Source organism: Petromyzon marinus (genome assembly GCF_048934315.1).
Source record: "Petromyzon marinus isolate PM22_M1 ecotype Great Lakes invasive population chromosome 85 unlocalized genomic scaffold, UKy_Petmar_22M1.pri1.0 chr85_unloc.1, whole genome shotgun sequence".
In the NCBI taxonomy this organism is placed as follows: Eukaryota; Metazoa; Chordata; class Hyperoartia; order Petromyzontiformes; family Petromyzontidae; genus Petromyzon; species Petromyzon marinus.
This window is the reverse complement of record NW_027422646.1, coordinates 47,501-69,173: the sequence shown is the minus strand read 5'-3', so window position 1 is coordinate 69,173 and position 21,673 is coordinate 47,501. Positions and strand designations below refer to the sequence as shown.

General features: G+C 47.9%; 3 long non-coding RNA genes across 4 annotated transcripts; all 3 read right to left on the bottom strand.

The window, feature by feature from the left end:
- Nucleotides 1-3,857: 3,857 nt before the first annotated feature.
- LOC142908513 (uncharacterized) lies at nt 3,858-4,335 on the bottom strand. The gene is made up of 3 exons (XR_012931851.1): nt 4,292-4,335; nt 3,988-4,068; nt 3,858-3,935 (listed from the first exon to the last, which is right to left on the bottom strand). It is a non-coding gene; the product is annotated as an uncharacterized LOC142908513 (long non-coding RNA).
- Nucleotides 4,336-6,576: 2,241 nt separating this feature from the next.
- Nucleotides 6,577-7,358, bottom strand: LOC142908511 (uncharacterized). The gene is made up of 4 exons (XR_012931848.1): nt 7,290-7,358; nt 7,001-7,075; nt 6,861-6,947; nt 6,577-6,645 (listed from the first exon to the last, which is right to left on the bottom strand). It is a non-coding gene; the product is annotated as an uncharacterized LOC142908511 (long non-coding RNA).
- An 823-nt stretch (nt 7,359-8,181) lies between these two features.
- On the bottom strand, nt 8,182-8,938 carry LOC142908512 (uncharacterized). 2 transcript variants are annotated; one of them, XR_012931850.1, is made up of 3 exons: nt 8,885-8,938; nt 8,526-8,606; nt 8,182-8,256 (listed from the first exon to the last, which is right to left on the bottom strand). It is a non-coding gene; the product is annotated as an uncharacterized LOC142908512 (long non-coding RNA). The 2 variants fall into 2 exon arrangements; XR_012931849.1 differs by lacking the exon at nt 8,182-8,256 and adding an exon at nt 8,396-8,447 and having other exon boundaries at nt 8,497-8,606.
- Nucleotides 8,939-21,673: the final 12,735 nt, after the last annotated feature.

The window sequence follows — 21,673 nt, the reverse complement described above, 5'->3', positions numbered from 1 at the left end:
CACTGTGACACTGTGACTCTCTCTCTGTGTGTGTCTCTGTGTGACTGTGTGTCTCTCTCTCTCTCTGTGTGTGTGACTGTGTGTGTATCTGTGTCTGTGTGTGTGTGTCTATGTGTATCTGTGACTGTGTGTCTGTGTGTGACTGTCTCTCTCTCTGTGTGTGTGACTGTCTCTCTGTGTGTGACTGTGTGTATCTGTGACTGTGTGTGTCTGTGTGTGACTGTATCTGTGACTGTGTGTGTGTGTGACTGTGTGTGTGTCTGTGACTGTGTGTCTCTCTGTGTGTATCTGTGTGACTGTGACACTGTGACTGTGTGTGTGTGACTGTGTGTCTCTCTGTGTGTCTGTGTGTGACTGTGACACTGTGACTGTCTCTCTCTCTGTGTGTGTGTGTCTGTGTGACTGTATCTGTGTGTGTCTGTGTGTCTCTCTGTGTGTATCTGTGTGACTGTGACACTGTGACTGTGTGTGTCTGTGTGTGACTGTATCTGTGTATCTGTGTGTATCTGTGTGACTGTGACACTGTGACTGTCTCTCTCTCTGTGTGTGTGTGTATCTGTGACTGTGTGACTGTGTGTATCTGTGTGACTGTGTGTATCTGTGACTGTGTGTGTCTGTGTGTGACTGTGACACTGTGACTGTGTGTGTGTGTGTGACTGTGACACTGTGACTGTGTGTATCTGTGTGACTGTGTGTATCTGTGACTGTGTGTGTCTGTGTGTGACTGTGACACTGTGACTGTGTGTGTGTGTGTGACTGTGACACTGTGACTGTGTGTATCTGTGTCTCTGTGTGTGTGTGTGACTGTGTATCTGTGACTGTGTGTATCTGTGTATCTGTGTGTGACTGTGTGTGTGTGTCTGTGTGTCTGTGTAACTGTGACACTGTGACTGTGTGACTGTGTGTATCTGTGTGACTGTGTGTATCTGTGACTGTGTGTGTCTGTGTGTGACTGTATCTGTGACTGTGTGTGTGTGTGTGACTGTGACACTGTGACACTGTGACTGTGTGTATCTGTGTCTCTGTGTGTGTGTGTGACTGTGTATCTGTGACTGTGTGTATCTGTGTATCTGTGTGTGACTGTGTGTGTGTGTCTGTGTGTCTGTGTAACTGTGACACTGTGTCTGTGTGTATCTGTGTGACTGTGACACTGTGACTGTGTGTGTGTCTGTGTGTCTGTGTGTGTGACTGTCTCTCTGTGTGTGTGACTGTGACACTGTGACTGTGTGTCTCTGTGTGTGTATCTGTGTGTGTGTGTCTGTATCTGTGTGTGTGACTGTCTCTCTGTGTGTGTGACTGTGACACTGTGACACTGTGACTGTGTGTGTCTGTGTGTGTGTCTGTATCTGTGTGTGTGACTGTCTCTCTCTGTGTGTGTGACTGTGACACTGTGACTGTGTGTCTCTGTGTGTGTATCTGTGTGTGTGTGTCTGTATCTGTGTGTGTGACTGTGTGTGTGTGACTGTGTGTGACTGTGTGTGTGTCTGTATCTGTGTGTGTGACTGTCTCTCTGTGTGTGACTGTGACACTGTGACACTGTGACTGTGTGTGTCTGTGTGACTGTGTGTATCTGTGACTGTGTGTGTCTGTGTGTGACTGTCTCTCTCTCTGTGTGTGTGACTGTGTGTGTGTGACTGTGTGTGACTGTGTGTGTGTCTGTATCTGTGTGTGTGACTGTCTCTCTGTGTGTGACTGTGACACTGTGACACTGTGACTGTGTGTATCTGTGTGTCTCTATGTGTATCTGTGACACTGTGACTGTGTGTGTGTGTGTCTGTGTGTCTGTGTGTGTGACTGTCTCTCTGTGTGTGTGACTGTGACACTGTGACTGTCTCTCTGTGTGTGTATCTGTGTGACTGTGTGTATCTGTGACTGTGTGTGTCTGTGTGTGACTGTATCTGTATCTGTGACTGTGTCTCTCTCTCTGTGTGTGTCTCTGTGTGTGTGTCTCTGTGTGACTGTCTCTCTCTCTGTGTGTGTGTGACTGTGTGTGTCTGTGTGTGTGACTGTCTCTCTCTCTGTGTGTGTGACTGTGTCTGTGTGACTGTGTGTATCTGTGACACTGTGTGTCTCTCTCTGTGTGTGTAGGCGAGTTGGTTCCTGCTGTTGGCGCTGTTCAACTCGGCCCTCAACCCGCTCGTCTACGGCCTCGCCAGCCGCGACTTCCGCTTCCACTGCCTCGCCTTGCTACTGCCCACAGCCAACACCTCCTCATCATCATCATCATCATCCGCATCATCATCATCATCATCCTGCTGGTGCTGCTGCTGTTGCCCTTCACAATCCTCCTCCTCCTCATCCTGGTGCTGTCCTTCACAATCCTCCTCATCATCCTCATCATCATCATCCTCCTGCTGGTGCTGCCATTCACAATCCTCATCATCATCCGCATCATCATCATCATCATCCTCCTGCTGCTGGTGCTGCCCTTCACAATCCTCCTCCTCATCCTGCTGCTGCCCTTCACAATCATCATCATCCTCCTCCTGGTGCTGCCCTTCACAATCCTCCTCATCCTCCTCCTTCTGCTGCCATTCACAATCCTCATCATCATCCGCATCATCATCATCATCCTCCTGCTGCTGCTGCTGCCCCTCCCCCATCTCCTGCTGCCCCCCCAACTCCCCCTCCCGCTGCCCTCCGGCTGCCCTCCTGCTGCTACCCACGGCCACCTCCCGCTGTTGAATTCACCCCAAGGCAAAATCCTCCACACAAACTACAACACCACCAGCTGTTGAATTCACCACAGGGCAAAACCTCCACACAAACTACTACACCACCACCAGCTGTTGAATTCACCACAGGGCAAAACCTCCACACAAACTACTACACCACCAGCTGCTGTTGAATTCACCACAGGGCAAAACCTCCACACAAACTACTACACCACCACCAGCTGTTGCATTCACCACAGGGCAAAGCCACCACACAAACTACAACACCACCACCAGCTGTTGAATTCACCACAGGGCAAAGCCTCCACACAAACTACTACACCACCAGCTGTTGAATTCACCACAGGGCAAAGCCTCCACACAAACTACTACACCACCAGCTGTTGAATTCACCACAGGGCAAAGCCTCCACACAAACTACTACACCAGCTGCTGTTGAATTCACCACAGGGCAAAACCTCCACACAAACTACTACACCACCACCAGCTGTTGAATTCACCACAGGGCAAAACCTCCACACAAACTACTACACCACCTGCTGTTGAATTCACCACAAGGCAAAACCTCCACACAAACTACTACACCACCAGCTGTTGAATTCACCACAGGGCAAAACCTCCACACAAACTACTACACCACCACCAGATGTTGAATTCACCACAGGGCAAAACCTCCACACAAACTACTACACCACCAGCTGTTGAATTCACCACAGGGCAAAGCCACCACACAAACTACTACACCACCAGCTGCTGTTGAATTCACCACAGGGCAAAACCTCCACACAAACTACTACACCACCAGCTGTTGAATTCACCACAGGGCAAAACCTCCACACAAACTACTACACCACCAGCTGTTGAATTCACCACAGGGCAAAGCCTCCACACAAACTACTACACCACCAGCTGTTGTTGAATTCACCACAGGGCAAAACCTCCACACAAACTACTACACCACCACCAGCTGTTGAATTCACCACAGGGCAAAACCTCCACACAAACTACTACACCACCACCAGCTGTTGAATTCACCACAGGGCAAAACCTCCACACAAACTACTACACCACCAGCTGTTGAATTCACCCCAAGGCAAAAGCCTCCACACAAACTACTACACCACCACCAGCTGTTGAATTCACCACAGGGCAAAACCTCCACACAAACTACTACAGCATCAGCTGTTGAATTCACCACAGGGCAAAGCCTCCACACAAACTACTACACCACCAGCTGTTGAATTCACCACAGGGCAAAGCCTCCACACAAACTACTACACCAGCTGCTGTTGAATTCACCACAGGGCAAAACCTCCACACAAACTACTACACCACCACCAGCTGTTGAATTCACCACAGGGCAAAACCTCCACACAAACTACTACACCACCACCTGCTGTTGAATTCACCACAGGGCAAAACCTCCACACAAACTACTACACCACCAGCTGTTGAATTCACCACAGGGCAAAGCCTCCAAACAAACTACTACACCACCACCAGCTGTTGTTGAATTCACCACAGGGCAAAACCTCCACACAAACTACTACACCACCACCAGCTGTTGTTGAATTCACCACAGGGCAAAACCTCCACACAAACTACTACACCACCACCAGCTGTTGAATTCACCACAGGGCAAAGCCTCCACACAAACTACACCACCACCAGCTGTTGAATTCACCACAAGGCAAAACCTCCACACAAACTACTACACCACCACCAGCTGTTGAATTCACCACAGGGCAAAACCTCCACACAAACTACTACACCACCAGCTGTTGTTGAATTCACCACAGGGCAAAACCTCCACACAAACTACTACACCACCAGCTGTTGCTGGATTCACCACAGGGCAAAGCCTCCACACAAACTACTACACCACCACCAGCTGTTGAATTCACCACAGGGCAAAACCTCCACACAAACTACTACACCACCAGCTGTTGTTGAATTCACCACAAGGCAAAACCTCCACACAAACTACTACACCACCACCAGCTGTTGAATTCACCACAGGGCAAAAGCCTCCACACAAACTACTACACCACCAGCTGCTGTTGAATTCACCACAGGGCAAAACCTCCACACAAACTACTACACCACCACCTGCTGTTGAATTCAACACAGGGCAAAGCCTCCACACAAACTACTACACCACCACCAGCTGTTGAATTCACCACAGGGCAAAACCTCCACACAAACTACTACACCACCACCAGCTGTTGAATTCACCACAGGGCAAAACCTCCACACAAACTACTACACCACCAGCTGCTGTTGAATTCACCACAGGGCAAAGCCTCCACACAAACTACTACACCACCACCAGCTGTTGAATTCACCACAGGGCAAAACCTCCACACAAACTACTACACCACCACCAGCTGTTGGATTCACCACAGGGCAAAGCCTCCACACAAACTACTACACCACCACCAGCTGTTGGATTCACCACAGGGCAAAGCCTCCACACAAACTACTACACCACCACCAGCTGTTGGATTCACCACAGGGCAAAGCCTCCACACAAACTACTACACCACCACCAGCTGTTGAATTCACCACAGGGCAAAACCTCCACACAAACTACTACACCACCACCTGTTGTTGAATTCACCACAGGGCAAAACCTCCACACAAACTACTACACCACCACCAGCTGTTGAATTCACCACAGGGCAAAACCTCCACACAAACTACTACACCACCAGCTGCTGTTGAATTCACCACAGGGCAAAGCCTCCACACAAACTACTACACCACCACCAGCTGTTGAATTCACCACAGGGCAAAACCTCCACACAAACTACTACACCACCACCAGCTGTTGGATTCACCACAGGGCAAAGCCTCCACACAAACTACTACACCACCAGCTGCTGTTGAATTCACCACAGGGCAAAACCTCCACACAAACTACTACACCACCAGCTGCTGTTGAATTCACCACAGGGCAAAACCACCACACAAACTACTACACCACCACCAGCTGTTGAATTCACCACAGGGCAAAACCTCCACACAAACTACTACACCACCAGCTGTTGAATTCACCACAGGGCAAAGCCTCCACACAAACTACTACACCACCACCAGCTGTTGAATTCACCACAGGGCAAAGCCTCCACACAAACTACTACACCACCACCAGCTGTTGAATTCACCACAGGGCAAAGCCTCCACACAAACTACTACACCACCACCAGCTGTTGAATTCACCACAGGGCAAAGCCTCCACACAAACTACTACACCACCACCAGCTGTTGAATTCACCACAGGGCAAAGCCTCCACACAAACTACTACACCACCACCAGCTGTTGAATTCACCACAGGGCAAAGCCTCCACACAAACTACTACACCACCAGCTGCTGTTGAATTCACCACAGGGCAAAACCACCACACAAACTACTACACCACCAGCTGTTGTTGAATTCACCACAGGGCAAAACCTCCACACAAACTACTACACCACCAGCTGCTGTTGAATTCACCACAGGGCAAAGCCTCCACACAAACTACTACACCACCACCAGCTGTTGAATTCACCACAGGGCAAAGCCTCTACACAAACTACTACACCACCACCAGCTGTTGAATTCACCACAGGGCAAAGCCTCCACACAAACTACTACACCACCACCAGCTGCTGTTGAATTCACCACAGGGCAAAACCTCCACACAAACTACTACACCACCACCAGCTGTTGAATTCACCACAGGGCAAAGCCTCTACACAAACTACTACACCACCACCAGCTGTTGAATTCACCACAAGGCAAAGCCTCCACACAAACTACTACACCACCACCAGCTGTTGAATTCACCAAAGGGCAAAGCCTCCACACAAACTACACCAGCTGTTGAATTCACCACAGGGCAAAGCCTCCACACAAACTACTACACCACCACCAGCTGTTGAATTCACCACAGGGCAAAACCTCCACACAAACTACTACACCACCAGCTGCTGTTGAATTCACCACAAGGCAAAACCTCCACACAAGCTACTACACCTCCAGCTGTTGAATTCACCACAGGGTAAAACCTCCACACAAACTACTACACCACCACCAGCTGTTGAATTCATCACAGGGCAAAGCCTCCACACAAACTACTACACCACCACCAGCTGTTGAATTCACCACAGGGCAAAAGCCTCCACACAAACTACTACACCACCAGCTGCTGTTGAATTCACCACAGGGCAAAGCCTCCACACAAACTACTACACCACCACCAGCTGTTGAATTCACCACAGGGCAAAGCCTCCACACAAACTACTACACCAGCTGCTGCTGATATTCACCACAGGGCAAAACCTCCACACAAACTACTACACCACCAGCTGTTGAATTCACCACAGGGCAAAGCCACCACACAAACTACTACACCAGCTGCTGTTGAATTCACCACAGGGCAAAGCCTCCACACAAACTACTACACCACCACCAGCTGTTGTTGAATTCACCACAGGGCAAAGCCTCCACACAAACTACTACACCACCAGCTGCTGTTGAATTCACCACAGGGCAAAGCCTCCACACAAACTACTACACCACCAGCTGTTGAATTCACCACAGGGCAAAGCCTCTACACAAACTACTACACCACCACCAGCTGTTGAATTCACCACAGGGCAAAGCCTCCACACAAACTACTACACCACCACCAGCTGCTGTTGAATTCACCACAGGGCAAAACCTCCACACAAACTACTACACCACCACCAGCTGTTGAATTCACCACAGGGCAAAGCCTCTACACAAACTACTACACCACCACCAGCTGTTGAATTCACCACAAGGCAAAGCCTCCACACAAACTACTACACCACCACCAGCTGTTGAATTCACCACAGGGCAAAGCCTCCACACAAACTACTACACCACCACCTGCTGTTGAATTCACCACAGGGTAAAACCTCCACACAAACTACTACACCACCAGCTGTTGAATTCACCACAGTGCAAAACCTCCACACAAACTACTACACCACCAGCTGCTGTTGAATTCACCACAGGGCAAAACCTCCACACAAACTACTACACCACCACCTGCTGTTGAATTCACCACAGGGCAAAGCCTCCAAACAAACTACTACACCACCAGCTGTTGAATTCACCACAGGGCAAAGCCTCCACACAAACTACTACACCACCAGCTGCTCTTGAATTCACCACAGGGCAAAGCCTCCACACAAACTACTACACCACCACCAGCTGTTGTTGAATTCACCACAGGGCAAAACCTCCACACAAACTACTACACCACCACCTGCTGTTGTTGAATTCACCACAGGGCAAAACCTCCACACAAACTACTACACCACCACCAGCTGTTGAATTCACCACAGGGCAAACCCTCCACACAAACTACTACACCACCAGCTGTTGAATTCACCACAGGGCAAAACCTCCACACAAACTACTACACCACCAGCTGTTGAATTCACCACAGGGCAAAACCTCCACACAAACTACTACACCACCACCAGCTGTTGAATTCACCACAGGGCAAAACCTCCACACAAACTACTACACCACCACCAGCTGTTGAATTCACCACAGGGCAAAACCTCCACACAAACTACTACACCACCACCAGCTGTTGAATTCACCACAGGACAAAACCTCCACACAAACTACTACACCACCACCAGCTGTTGGATTCACCACAGGGCAAAACCTCCACACAAACTACTACACCACCACCAACTGTTGAATTCACCACAGGGCAAAACCACCACACAAACTACTACACCACCAGCTGTTGAATTCACCACAGGGCAAAGCCTCCACACAAACTACTACACCACCAGCTGTTGAATTCACCACAGGGCAAAACCTCCACACAAACTACTACACCACCAGCTGCTGTTGAATTCACCACAGGGCAAAGCCACCACACAAACTACTACACCACCACCTGCTGTTGAATTCACCACAGGGCAAAACCTCCATACAAACTACTACACCACCACCAGCTGTTGTTGAATTCACCACAGGGCAAAACCTCCACACAAACTACTACACCACCACCAGCTGTTGTTGAATTCACCATAGGGCAAAGCCTCCACACAAACTACTACACCACCACCAGCTGTTGAATTCACCATAGGGCAAAGCCTCCACACAAACTACTACACCACCAGCTGCTGTTGAATTCACCACAGGGCAAAGCCTCCACACAAACTACTACACCACCACCAGCTGTTGAATTCACCACAGGGCAAAACCTCCACACAAACTACTACACCAGCTGTTGTTGAATTCACCATAGGGCAAAGCCTCCACACAAACTACTACACCACCACCAGCTGTTGAATTCACCATAGGGCAAAGCCTCCACACAAACTACTACACCACCAGCTGCTGTTGAATTCACCACAGGGCAAAGCCTCCACACAAACTACTACACCACCACCAGCTGTTGAATTCACCATAGGGCAAAGCCTCCACACAAACTACTACACCACCAGATGTTGAATTCACCACAGGGCAAAACCTCCACACAAACCCTTCACACTCCCCCTCCCCCTCCCCTCCCCCCCCTCCCCCTCCCCCTCCCCCCCCCTCCCCCTCACACTCCCCCTCCCCCCCTCCCCTTCACACTCCCCCCCCCTCACACTCCCCCCCCTCCCCTCACACTCCCCCCCCCATCACACTCCCCCCCCCCTCCCCTCACACTCCCCCCCCTCCCCTCACACTCCCCCCCCCATCACACTCCCCCCCCCCTCCCCTCACACTCCCCCCTCCCCTCACACTCCCCCCCCCTCCCCTCACACTCCCCCCCCCCTCACACTCCCCCCCCCCTCCCCTTCACACTCCCCCCCCCCTCCCCTTCACACTCCCCCCCCCTCCCCTTCACACTCCCCCCTCCCCTCACACTCCCCCCCCTCCCCTCACACTCCCTCCCCCCTCCCCCTCACACTCCCCCCCCCTCCCCTTCACACTCCCCCCTCCCCTCACACTCCCCCCCCCTCTCCTCACACTCCCCCCCCCCTCCCCCTCACACTCCCCCCCCCTCCCCTTCACACTCCCCCCCCCTCACACTCCCCCCCCTCCCCTTCACACTCCCCCCCTCCCCCTCCCCTTCACACTCCCCCTCCCCCCTCCCCCTCACACTCCCCCTCCCCCCTCCCCTTCACACTCCCCCCTCCCCCTCCCCTTCACACTCCTCCCCCTCACACTCCCCCCCCTCCCCTTCACACTCCCCCCTCCCCTTCACACTCCCCCTCCCCTTCACACTCCTCCTCCCCCTCCCCTTCACACTCCTCCCCCTCCCCTTTACACTCCCCCTCCCCTTCACACTCCCCCCTCCCCTTCACACTCCTCCCCCTCCCCCTCACACTCCTCCCCCTCCCCTTCACACTCCCCCTCCCCTTCACACTCCCCCTCCCCTTCACACTCCTCCTCCCCCTCCCCTTCACACTCCCCCTCCCCTTCACACTCCTCCTCCCCCTCCCCTTCACACTCCGGCAACAGCTGCCCGCAAATCGGGTGGCTGTGCTCGACGTTCCGGGCCAGGGGGCAGGAGCCCCTCCTGTGTCTCTGTGAGTGTCTCTGTGAGTCTCTGTGTGTCTCTATGTCTGTATGAGTGTCTGTGTGTCTCTGTGTGTCTCTGTGTGTCTCTATGTCTGTATGAGTGTCTGTGTGTCTCTGTGTGTCTCTGTGTGTCTCTGTGTGAGTCTTTGTGTGTCTCTGTGTGTCTCTGTATGAGTGTCTGTGAGTCTCTGTGAGTCTCTGTGTGTCTCTATGAGTGTCTGAGAGTCTCTGTGTGTCTCTCTGTGTATCTATGTGTGAGTCTTTGTGAGTGTCTGTGAGTCTCTGTGTGTCTCTGTGAATCTCTGTGTCTGTATGAGTGTCTGTGAGTCTCTGTGAGTCTCTGTGTCTCTGTGTGAGTCTTTGTGAGTCTCTGTGAGTCTCTGTGTGTCTTTGTGAGTATCTGTGTGTGTCTCTGTGAGTCTCTGTGTGAGTCTCTGTGAGTGTCTATCTCTGTGTCTCTGTGTGTCTCTGTGTATCTCTGTGTGTCTCTGTGTGTTTCTGTGAGTCTCTGTGAGTCTCTGTGTGTCTCTGTGTCTCTGTGAGTCTCTGTGTGTCTCTGTGAGTCTCTGTGTCTCTGTGAGTCTCTGTGTGTCTCTGTGAGTCTCTCTGGTTGGACTATGTACATTGATGCCAAAGAAGTTCAACATACACCTACACTATACACTACACTATACACTACACTATACACTAGACACTACACTATACACTACACTACTATACACTACACTACTACACTATACACTACACACTGCGCTGCCATACACTACACTAAACACTACACTATACACTACACTATACACTACACTACTATACGCTTCTATACACTACACTAACATACACTACACTATACAGTGCACTACTATACATTACTATACACTGCATTACTATACACTATACTGAACAATACACTATACACTACACTAGACACTGCGCTACTATACACTACACTATACACTACACTACTTTAAACTACACTACTATACACTACACTACTAAATACTACACTATACACTACACTACTATACACTACACTATACACTACACTATACACTACACTACTATACACTACTATACACTACACTACTATACACTATACACTACTGTACACTAAACTACTATACACTACACTACTACACACTAGTGGACACTACTACACCACTAGACACTACTACACTATAATAGTAAAATAATGAAAATGAAATCGAGACTTGATCGTCACTATACACTACACTATACACTACACTATACACTACACTACTATACACTACACTACTATACACTACACTATACTATACACTACACTATACTATACACTACACTATACACTACACTATACACTACACTATACACTACACTATACACTACACTATACACTACACTACTATACACTACACTATACACTACTATACACTACACTATACACTACACTATACACTACACTATACACTACACTACTATACACTATACACTACACTACTATACACTACACTATACACTACACTACAATACACTACTATACACTACACTACTATACACTACACTACTAAACACTACACTACTATACACTACACTACTATACACTACTACACACTAGTGGACACTACTACACCACTAGACACTACTATACACTATAACAGTAAAATAATGAAAGTGAATTCGAGGCTTTATCGTCACGTGAAACGCCGCTCGGACGGATTTGTGAAATTGTTTTCGTCTTTTTCAAATAAACCGACCAAACCGAGACTGAACAAAGCCAACTCCACCTTTGTCTTTATTTCGCGACGGAAAATACTGAGGCGGTTAACCACGTGGTGGGATTCGGGAAACCAAGATGGCCGACTTTGTGAACCAAGATGGCCGACTTTGGAATACCAAGATGGCCGACTTTGGAATACCAAAATGGCCGACTTTGGAATACCAAGATGGCCGACTATGAAACAAAGATGGCCGAATTTGGAATATCAAGATGGCCGACTTTGGATCCAAGATGGCCGACTTTGGAACCAAGATGGCCGACTTTGGAACCAAGATGGCCGACTTAGAACCAAAATGGCCTACTTTGGAACCAAGATGGCCGACTTTGGAACCAAGATGGCCTACTTTGGAACCAAGATGGACGACTTTGGATCCAAGATGGCCGACTTTGGAATTACAAGATGGCCGACTTTGGATCCAAGATGGCCGAAAAATATCAAGTTGGCCGACTTTGTAACCAAGATGGACGACTTTGGAATCAAGATGGCCGACTTTGGAACCAAGACGGTCGACTTTAGATCCAAGATGGCCGACTTTAGAACCAAGATGGCCGACTTTGGAACCAAGATGGCCTACTTGGAACCAAGATGGCCGACTTTGGAACCAAGATGGCCTACTTTGGAACCAAGATGGCCGACTTTGGAACCAAGATGGACTATGGATCCAAGATGGCCGACTTTGGAATATCAAGATGGCCGACTTTGGATCTAAGATAGCCGACTTTGGAACCAAGATGGCCGACTTTGGAACCAAGATGGCCGACTTTGGATCCAAGATGGCCGACTTTGGAATATCAAGATGGCCGACTTTGGATCTAAGATAGCCGACTTTGGAACCAAGATGGCCGACTTTGGAACCAAGATGGCCGACTTTGGATCCAAGATGGTCGACTTTGGAACCAAGATGGTACTCTTTGGATCCAAGATGGCCGACTTTGTAACCAAGATGGCCGACTTTGTAACCAAAATGGCCGACTTTGGAATATCAAGATGGCCGACTTTGGATCCAAGATGGCCGACTTTAGAATATCAAGATGGCCAACTTTGGGATCAAAATGGCCGACTTTGGATCCAAGATGGCCGACTTTGGAATATCAAGATGGCCGACTTTGGAATATCAAGATGGCCGACTTTGGATCCAAGATGGCCGACTTTGGAACCAAGATGGACGACTTTGGATCCAAGATGGCCGACTTTGTAACCAAAGATGGACGACTTTGGATCCAAGATGGCCGACTTTGTAACCAAAGATGGACGACTTTGGAATACCAAAATGGCCGACTTTGGAATACCAAGATGGCCGACTATGAAACAAAGATGGCCGAATTTGGAATATCAAGATGGCCGACTTTGGATCCAAGATGGCCGACTTTGGAACCAAGATGGCCGACTTAGAACCAAAATGGCCTACTTTGGAACCAAGATGGCCGACTTTGGAACCAAGATGGCCTACTTTGGAACCAAGATGGACGACTTTGGATCCAAGATGGCCGACTTTGGAATATCAAGATGGCCGACTTTGGATCCAAGATGGCCGAAAAATATCAAGTTGGCCGACTTTGTAACCAAGATGGACGACTTTGGAATCAAGATGGCCGACTTTGGAACCAAGACGGCCGACTTTAGATCCAAGATGGCCGACTTTGGAACCAAGATGGCCGACTTTGGAACCAAGATGGCCGACTTGGAACCAAGATGGCCGACTTTGGAACCAAGATGGCCTACTTTGGAACCAAGATGGCCGACTTTGGACGCAAGATGGACTATGGATCCAAGATGGCCGACTTTGGAATATCAAGATGGCCGACTTTGGATCTAAGATGGCCGAAAAATATCAAGTTGGCCGACTTTGTAACCAAGATGGACGACTTTGGAATCAAGATGGCCGACTTTGGAACCAAGACGGCCGACTTTAGATCCAAGATGGCCGACTTTGGAACCAAGATGGCCGACTTTGGAACCAAGATGGCCGACTTGGAACCAAGATGGCCGACTTTTGAACCAAGATGGCCGACTTTGGAACCAAGATGGCCGACTTTGGATCCAAGATGGCCGACTTTGGAATATCAAGATGGCCGACTTTGGATCTAAGATAGCCGACTTTGGAACCAAGATGGCCGACTTTGGAACCAAGATGGCCGACTTTGGATCCAAGATGGCCGACTTTGGACTATCAAGATGGCCGACTTTGGATCTAAGATAGCCGACTTTGGAACCAAGATGGCCGACTTTGGAACCAAGATGGCCGACTTTGGATCCAAGATGGTCTACTTTGGAACCAAGATGGTACTCTTTGGATCCAAGATGGCCGACTTTGTAACCAAGATGGCCGACTTTGTAACCAAGATGGCCGACTTTGGAATATCAAGATGGCCGACTTTGGATCCAAGATGGCCGACTTTAGAATATCAAGATGGCCGACTTTGGGATCAAGATGGCCGACTTTGGATCCAAGATGGCCGACCTTGGAATATCAAGATGGCCGACTTTGGAATATCAAGATGGCCGACTTTGGATCCAAGATGGCCGACTTTGGAACCAAGATGGACGACTTTGGATCCAAGATGGCCGACTTTGTAACCAAAGATGGACGACTTTGGATCCAAGATGGCCGACTTTGTAACCAAAGATGGACGACTTTGGAATACCAAGATGGCCGACTTTGTAACCAAGATGGACGACTTTGGAATACCTTGATGGCCGACTTTGTAACCAGGATGGACGACTTTGGAATATCAAGATGGCCGACTTTGTAACCAAGATGGCCGACTTTGGAATATCAAGATGGCCGACTTTCAATATCAAGATGGCCGACTTTGTAACCAAGATGGCCGACTTTGGAATATCAAGATGGCCGACTTTGGATCCAAGATGGCCGAAAAATATCAAGTTGGCCGACTTTGGAATCAAGATGGCCGACTTTGTAACCAAGATGGCCGACTTTGGATCCAAGATGGCCGACTTTGGAACCAAGATGGCCGACTTTGTAACCAAGATGGCCGACTTTGGAATATCAAGATGGCCGACTTTGGGATCAAGATGGCCGACTTTGGAATATCAAGATGGCCGACTTTGGATCTAAGATAGCCGACTTTGGAATCAAGATGGCCGACTTTGTAACCAAGATGGACGACTTTGGAATACCAAGATGGCCGACTTTGTAACCAAGATGGACGACTTTGGAATACCTTGATGGCCGACTTTGTAACCAAGATGGACGACTTTGGAATATCAAGATGGCCGACTTTGTAACCAAGATGGACGACTTTGGAATATCAAGATGGCCGACTTTGTAACCAAAGATGGACGACTTTGGAATACCAAGATGGCCGACTTTGTAACCAAGATGGACGACTTTGGAATACCTTGATGGCCGACTTTGTAACCAGGATGGACGACTTTGGAATATCAAGATGGCCGACTTTCAATATCAAGATGGCCGACTTTGTAACCAAGATGGCCGACTTTGGAATATCAAGATGGCCGACTTTGGATCCAAGATGGCCGAAAAATATCAAGTTGGCCGACTTTGTAACCAAGATGGACGACTTTGGAATCAAGATGGCTGACTTTGGATCCAAGATGGCCGACTTTGGAACCAAGATGGCCGACTTTGGAATATCAAGATGGCCGACTTTGGAACCAAGATGGCCGACTTTGGAACCAAGATGGCCGACTTTGGATCCAAGATGGCCGACTTTGGAACCAAGATGGCCGACTTTGGAATATCAAGATGGCCGACTTTGGATCCAAGATGGCCGACTTTGGAACCAAGATGGCCGACTTTGGAATATCAAGATGGCCGACTTTGGAACCAAGATGGCCGACTTTGGAACCAAGATGGCCTACTTTGGATCCAAGATGGCCGACTTTGGAACCAAGATGGCCGACTTTGGAATATCAAGATGGCCGACTTTGGAACCAAGATGGTCTACTTTGGAACCAAGATGGACGACGTTGGAACCAAGATGGCCGACTTTGTAACCAAGATGGCCGACTTTGGAATATCAAGATGGCCGACTTTGTAACCAAGATGGCCGACTTTGGATCCAAGATGGCCGACTTTGGAATATCAAGATGGCCGACTTTGGAATACCAAGATGGCCGACTTTGGAATATCAAGATGGCCGACTTTGGATCCAAGATGGCCGACTTTGGATCGAAGATGGCCGACTTTGGAATCAAGATGGCCGACTTTGGAATATCAAGATGGCCGACTTTGGATCTAAGATAGCCGACTTTGGAACCAAGATGGCCGACTTTGGAACCAAGATGGCCGACTTTAGAACCAAGATGGCCGACTTTGGAACCAAGACGGCCGACTTTAGATCCAAGATGGCCGACTTTGGAACCAAGATGGCCGACTTTGGAACCAAGATGGCCGACTTGGAACCAAGATGGCCGACTTTGGAACCAAGATGGCCTACTTTGGAACCAAGATGGCCGACTTTGGACGCAAGATGGACTATGGATCCAAGATCGCCGACTTTGGAATATCAAGATGGCCGACTTTGGATCTAAGATAGCCGACTTTGGAACCAAGATGGCCGACTTTGGAACCAAGATGGCCGACTTTGGATCCAAGATGGCCGACTTTGGAATATCAAGATGGCCGACTTTGGATCTAAGATAGCCGACTTTGGAACCAAGATGGCCGACTTTGGAACCAAGATGGCCGACTTTGGATCCAAGATGGCCGACTTTGGACTATCAAGATGGCCGACTTTGGATCTAAGATAGCCGACTTTGGAACCAAGATGGCCGACTTTGGAACCAAGATGGCCGACTTTGGATCCAAGATGGTCTACTTTGGAACCAAGATGGTACTCTTTGGATCCAAGATGGCCGACTTTGTAACCAAGATGGCCGACTTTGTAACCAAGATGGCCGACTTTGGAATATCAAGATGGCCGACTTTGGATCCAAGATGGCCGACTTTAGAATATCAAGATGGCCGACTTTGGGATCAAGATGGCCGACTTTGGATCCAAGATGGCCGACCTTGGAATATCAAGATGGCCGACTTTGGAATATCAAGATGGCCGACTTTGGATCCAAGATGGCCGACTTTGGAACCAAGATGGACGACTTTGGATCCAAGATGGCCGACTTTGTAACCAAAGATGGACGACTTTGGATCCAAGATGGCCGACTTTGTAACCAAAGATGGACGACTTTGGAATACCAAGATGGCCGACTTTGTAACCAAGATGGACGACTTTGGAATACCTTGATGGCCGACTTTGTAACCAAGATGGACGACTTTGGAATATCAAGATGGCCGACTTTGTAACCAAGATGGCCGACTTTGGAATATCAAGATGGCCGACTTTCAATATCAAGATGGCCGACTTTGTAACCAAGATGGCCGACTTTGGAATATCAAGATGGCCGACTTTGGATCCAAGATGGCCGAAAAATATCAAGTTGGCCGACTTTGGAATCAAGATGGCCGACTTTGTAACCAAGATGGCCGACTTTGGATCCAAGATGGCCGACTTTGGAACCAAGATGGCCGACTTTGTAACCAAGATGGCCGACTTTGGAATATCAAGATGGCCGACTTTGGGATCAAGATGGCCGACTTTGGAATATCAAGATGGCCGACTTTGGAATATCACGATGGCCGACTTTGGATCCAAGATGGCCGACTTTGGATCCAAGATGGCCGACTTTGGAACCAAGATGGACGACTTTGGATCCAAGATGGCCGACTTTGTAACCAAAGATGGACGACTTTGGATCCAAGATGGCCGACTTTGTAACCAAAGATGGACGACTTTGGAATACCAAGATGGCCGACTTTGTAACCAAGATGGACGAATTTGGAATACCAAGATGGCCGACTTTGTAACCAAGATGGACGACTTTGGAATACCTTGATGGCCGACTTTGTAACCAAGATGGACGACTTTGGAATATCAAGATGGCCGACTTTGTAACCAAGATGGACGACTTTGGAATATCAAGATGGCCGACTTTGTAACCAAAGATGGACGACTTTGGAATACCAAGATGGCCGACTTTGTAACCAAGATGGACGACTTTGGAATACCTTGATGGCCGACTTTGTAACCAGGATGGACGACTTTGGAATATCAAGATGGCCGACTTTCAATATCAAGATGGCCGACTTTGTAACCAAGATGGCCGACTTTGGAATATCAAGATGGCCGACTTTGGATCCAAGATGGCCGAAAAATATCAAGTTGGCCGACTTTGGAATCAAGATGGCCGACTTTGTAACCAAGATGGACGACTTTGGAATCAAGATGGCCGACTTTGGATCCAAGATGGCCGACTTTGTAACCAAGATGGCCGACTTTGGAATATCAAGATGGCCGACTTTGGAACCAAGATGGCCGACTTTGGAACCAAGATGGCCGACTTTGGATCCAAGATGGCCGACTTTGGAACCAAGATGGCCGACTTTGGAATATCAAGATGGCCGACTTTGGATCCAAGATGGCCGACTTTGGAACCAAGATGGCCGACTTTGGAATATCAAGATGGCCGACTTTGGAACCAAGATGGCCGACTTTGGAACCAAGATGGCCTACTTTGGATCCAAGATGGCCGACTTTGGAACCAAGATGGCCGACTTTGGAATATCAAGATGGCCGACTTTGGAACCAAGATGGTCTACTTTGGAACCAAGATGGACGACGTTGGAACCAAGATGGCCGACTTTGTAACCAAGATGGCCGACTTTGGAATATCAAGATGGCCGACTTTGTAACCAAGATGGCCGACTTTGGATCCAAGATGGCCGACTTTGGAATATCAAGATGGCCGACTTTGGAATACCAAGATGGCCGACTTTGGAATATCAAGATGGCCGACTTTAGATCCAAGATGGCCGACTTTGGAATCAAGATGGCCGACTTTGTAACCAAGATGGCCGACTTTGGAATATCAAGATGGCCGACTTTGGAACCAAGATGGCCGACTTTGGAACCAAGATGGCCTACTTTGGATCCAAGATGGCCGACTTTGGAACCAAGATGGCCGACTTTGGAATATCAAGTTGGCCGACTTTGGAACCAAGATGGTCTACTTTGGAACCAAGATGGACGACGTTGGAACCAAGATGGCCGACTTTGTAACCAAGATGGCCGACTTTGGAATATCAAGATGGCCGACTTTGTAACCAAGATGGCCGACTTTGGATCCAAGATGGCCGACTTTGGAATATCAAGATGGCCGACTTTGGAATACCAAGATGGCCGACTTTGGAATATCAAGATGGCCGACTTTAGATCCAAGATGGCCGACTTTGGAATCAAGATGGCCGACTTTGTAACCAAGATGGCCGACTTTGGAATATCAAGATGGCCGACTTTGGAACCAAGATGGCCGACTTTGGAACCAAGATGGCCTACTTTGGATCCAAGATGGCCGACTTTGGAACCAAGATGGCCGACTTTGGAATATCAAGATGGCCGACTTTGGAACCAAGATGGTCTACTTTGGAACCAAGATGGACGACGTTGGAACCAAGATGGCCGACTTTGTAACCAAGATGGCCGACTTTGGAATATCAAGATGGCCGACTTTGTAACCAAGATGGCCGACTTTGGATCCAAGATGGCCGACTTTGGAATATCAAGATGGCCGACTTTGGAATACCAAGATGGCCGACTTTGGAATATCAAGATGGCCGACTTTAGATCCAAGATGGCCGACTTTGGAATCAAGATGGCCGACTTTGTAACCAAGATGGCCGACTTTGGAATATCAAGATGGCCGACTTTGTAACCAAGATGGCCGACTTTGTAATCTCGTTGTTGTTGTTGACAGCTGTCGCCGCTCGCCGTGTAAGATCTCCGTGTTGACGGTGAACAAGTGGGCAAGTTACCCTTGTAAGTACCTGGAAGATGTGGCCCTTTGTGAGCTGCCGTTTTGTATTTACAAGAGGTGGTCATTATTGTGAGCTGCCGTTTTATATTTACAAGATGTGTTGGTCATTTTTATGAGCTTCCGTTATGTATTTACAAGAGGTGGTCATTTTTATGAGCTGCCGTTTTGTGTTCACAAGATGTGGTCATTTTTATGAGCTGCTGTTTATATTTACAAGAGGTGGTCATTTTTATGAGCTGCTGTTTATATTCACAAGAGGTGTTGGTCATTATTGTGAGCTTCCGTTTTGTTTTTACAAGAGGTGGTCATTTTTTGAGCCGCAGTTTTGTATTTACAAGAGGTGGTCACTTTTATGAGCTGCTGTTTATATTCACAAGAGGTGTTGGTCATTTTTATGAGCTGCCGTTTTGTATTTACAAGAGGTGGTCATTTTTATGAGCTGCCGTTTTGTATTTACAAGAGGTGGTCATTTTTATGAGCTGCCGTTTTGTGTTCACAAGAGGTGGTCATTTTTTGTGAGTTGCTGTTTTATATTTACAAGAGGTGGTAATTTTTATGAGCTGCCGTTTTGTGTTCACAAGACGTGGTCATTTTTATGAGCTGCTGTTTATATTCACAAGAGGTGTTGGTCATTTTTATGAGCTGCCGTTTTGTATTTACAAGAGGTGGTCATTATTGTGAGCTGCCGTTTTATATTTACAAGAGGTGGTCATTTTTATGAGCTGCTGTTTATATTTACAAGAGGTGGTCATTTTTATGAGCTGCCGTTTTATATTTACAAGAGGTGGTCATTATTGTGAGCTTCCGTTTTGTATTTACAAGAGGTGGTCATTTTTATGAGCTGCCGTTTTATATTTACAAGAGGTGGTCATTTTTTGAGCTTCCGTTTTGTATGAGATGTGGTCATTTTTGTGAGCTGCTGTTTTATATTTACAAGATGTGTTGGTCATTTTTTGTGAGCTGCTGTTTTATATTTACAAGATGTGGTCATTTTTATGAGCTGCCGTTTTGTGTTCACAAGAGGTGGTCATTTTTATGAGCTGCTGTTTATATTTACAAGAGGTGTTGGTCATTTTTATGAGCTGCCGTTTTATATTTACAAGAGTTGGTCCTTTTTTTGAGCTTCCGTTTTGTATTCACAAGAGGTGGTCATTTTTTGTGAGTTGCTGTTTTATATTTACAAGAGGTGGTCATTTTTATGAGCTGCCATTTTATATTTACAAGAGGTGGTCATTTTTTGAGCTTCCGTATTGTATGTATGAGATGTGGTCATTTTTGTGAGCTGCTGTTTTATATTTACAAGATGTGTTGGTCATTTTTTGTGAGCTGCTGTTTTATATTTACAAGAGGTGGTCACTTTTGTGAGCTGCTGTTTTGTGTTCACAAGAGGTGGTCATTTTTTTTGAGCTTCCGTTTTGTGTTTACAAGAGGTGGTCATTTTTTTTGAGCTTCCGTTTTGTATGTATGAGATGTGGTCATTTTTTGTGAGCTGCTGTTTTATATTTACAAGAGGTGGTCACTTTTGTGAGCTGCTGTTTTGTATTTACAAGAGGTGGTCATTTTTTGTGAGCTGCTGTTTTGTGTTCACAAGATGTGGTCCTTGTTTTTGAGCTGCCGTTTTGTATTTACAAGAGGTGGTCCTTTTTTTGAGCTTCCGTTTTGTATGTATGAGATGTGGTTATTTTTATGAGCTGCTGTTTTATATTTACAAGAGGTGGTCATTTTTTGTGAGTTGCTGTTTTATATTTACAAGAGGTGGTCCTTTTTTTGAGCTTCCGTTTTGTATGTATGGGATGTGGTCATTATTGTGAGCTGCCCTTTTGTATTCACAAGA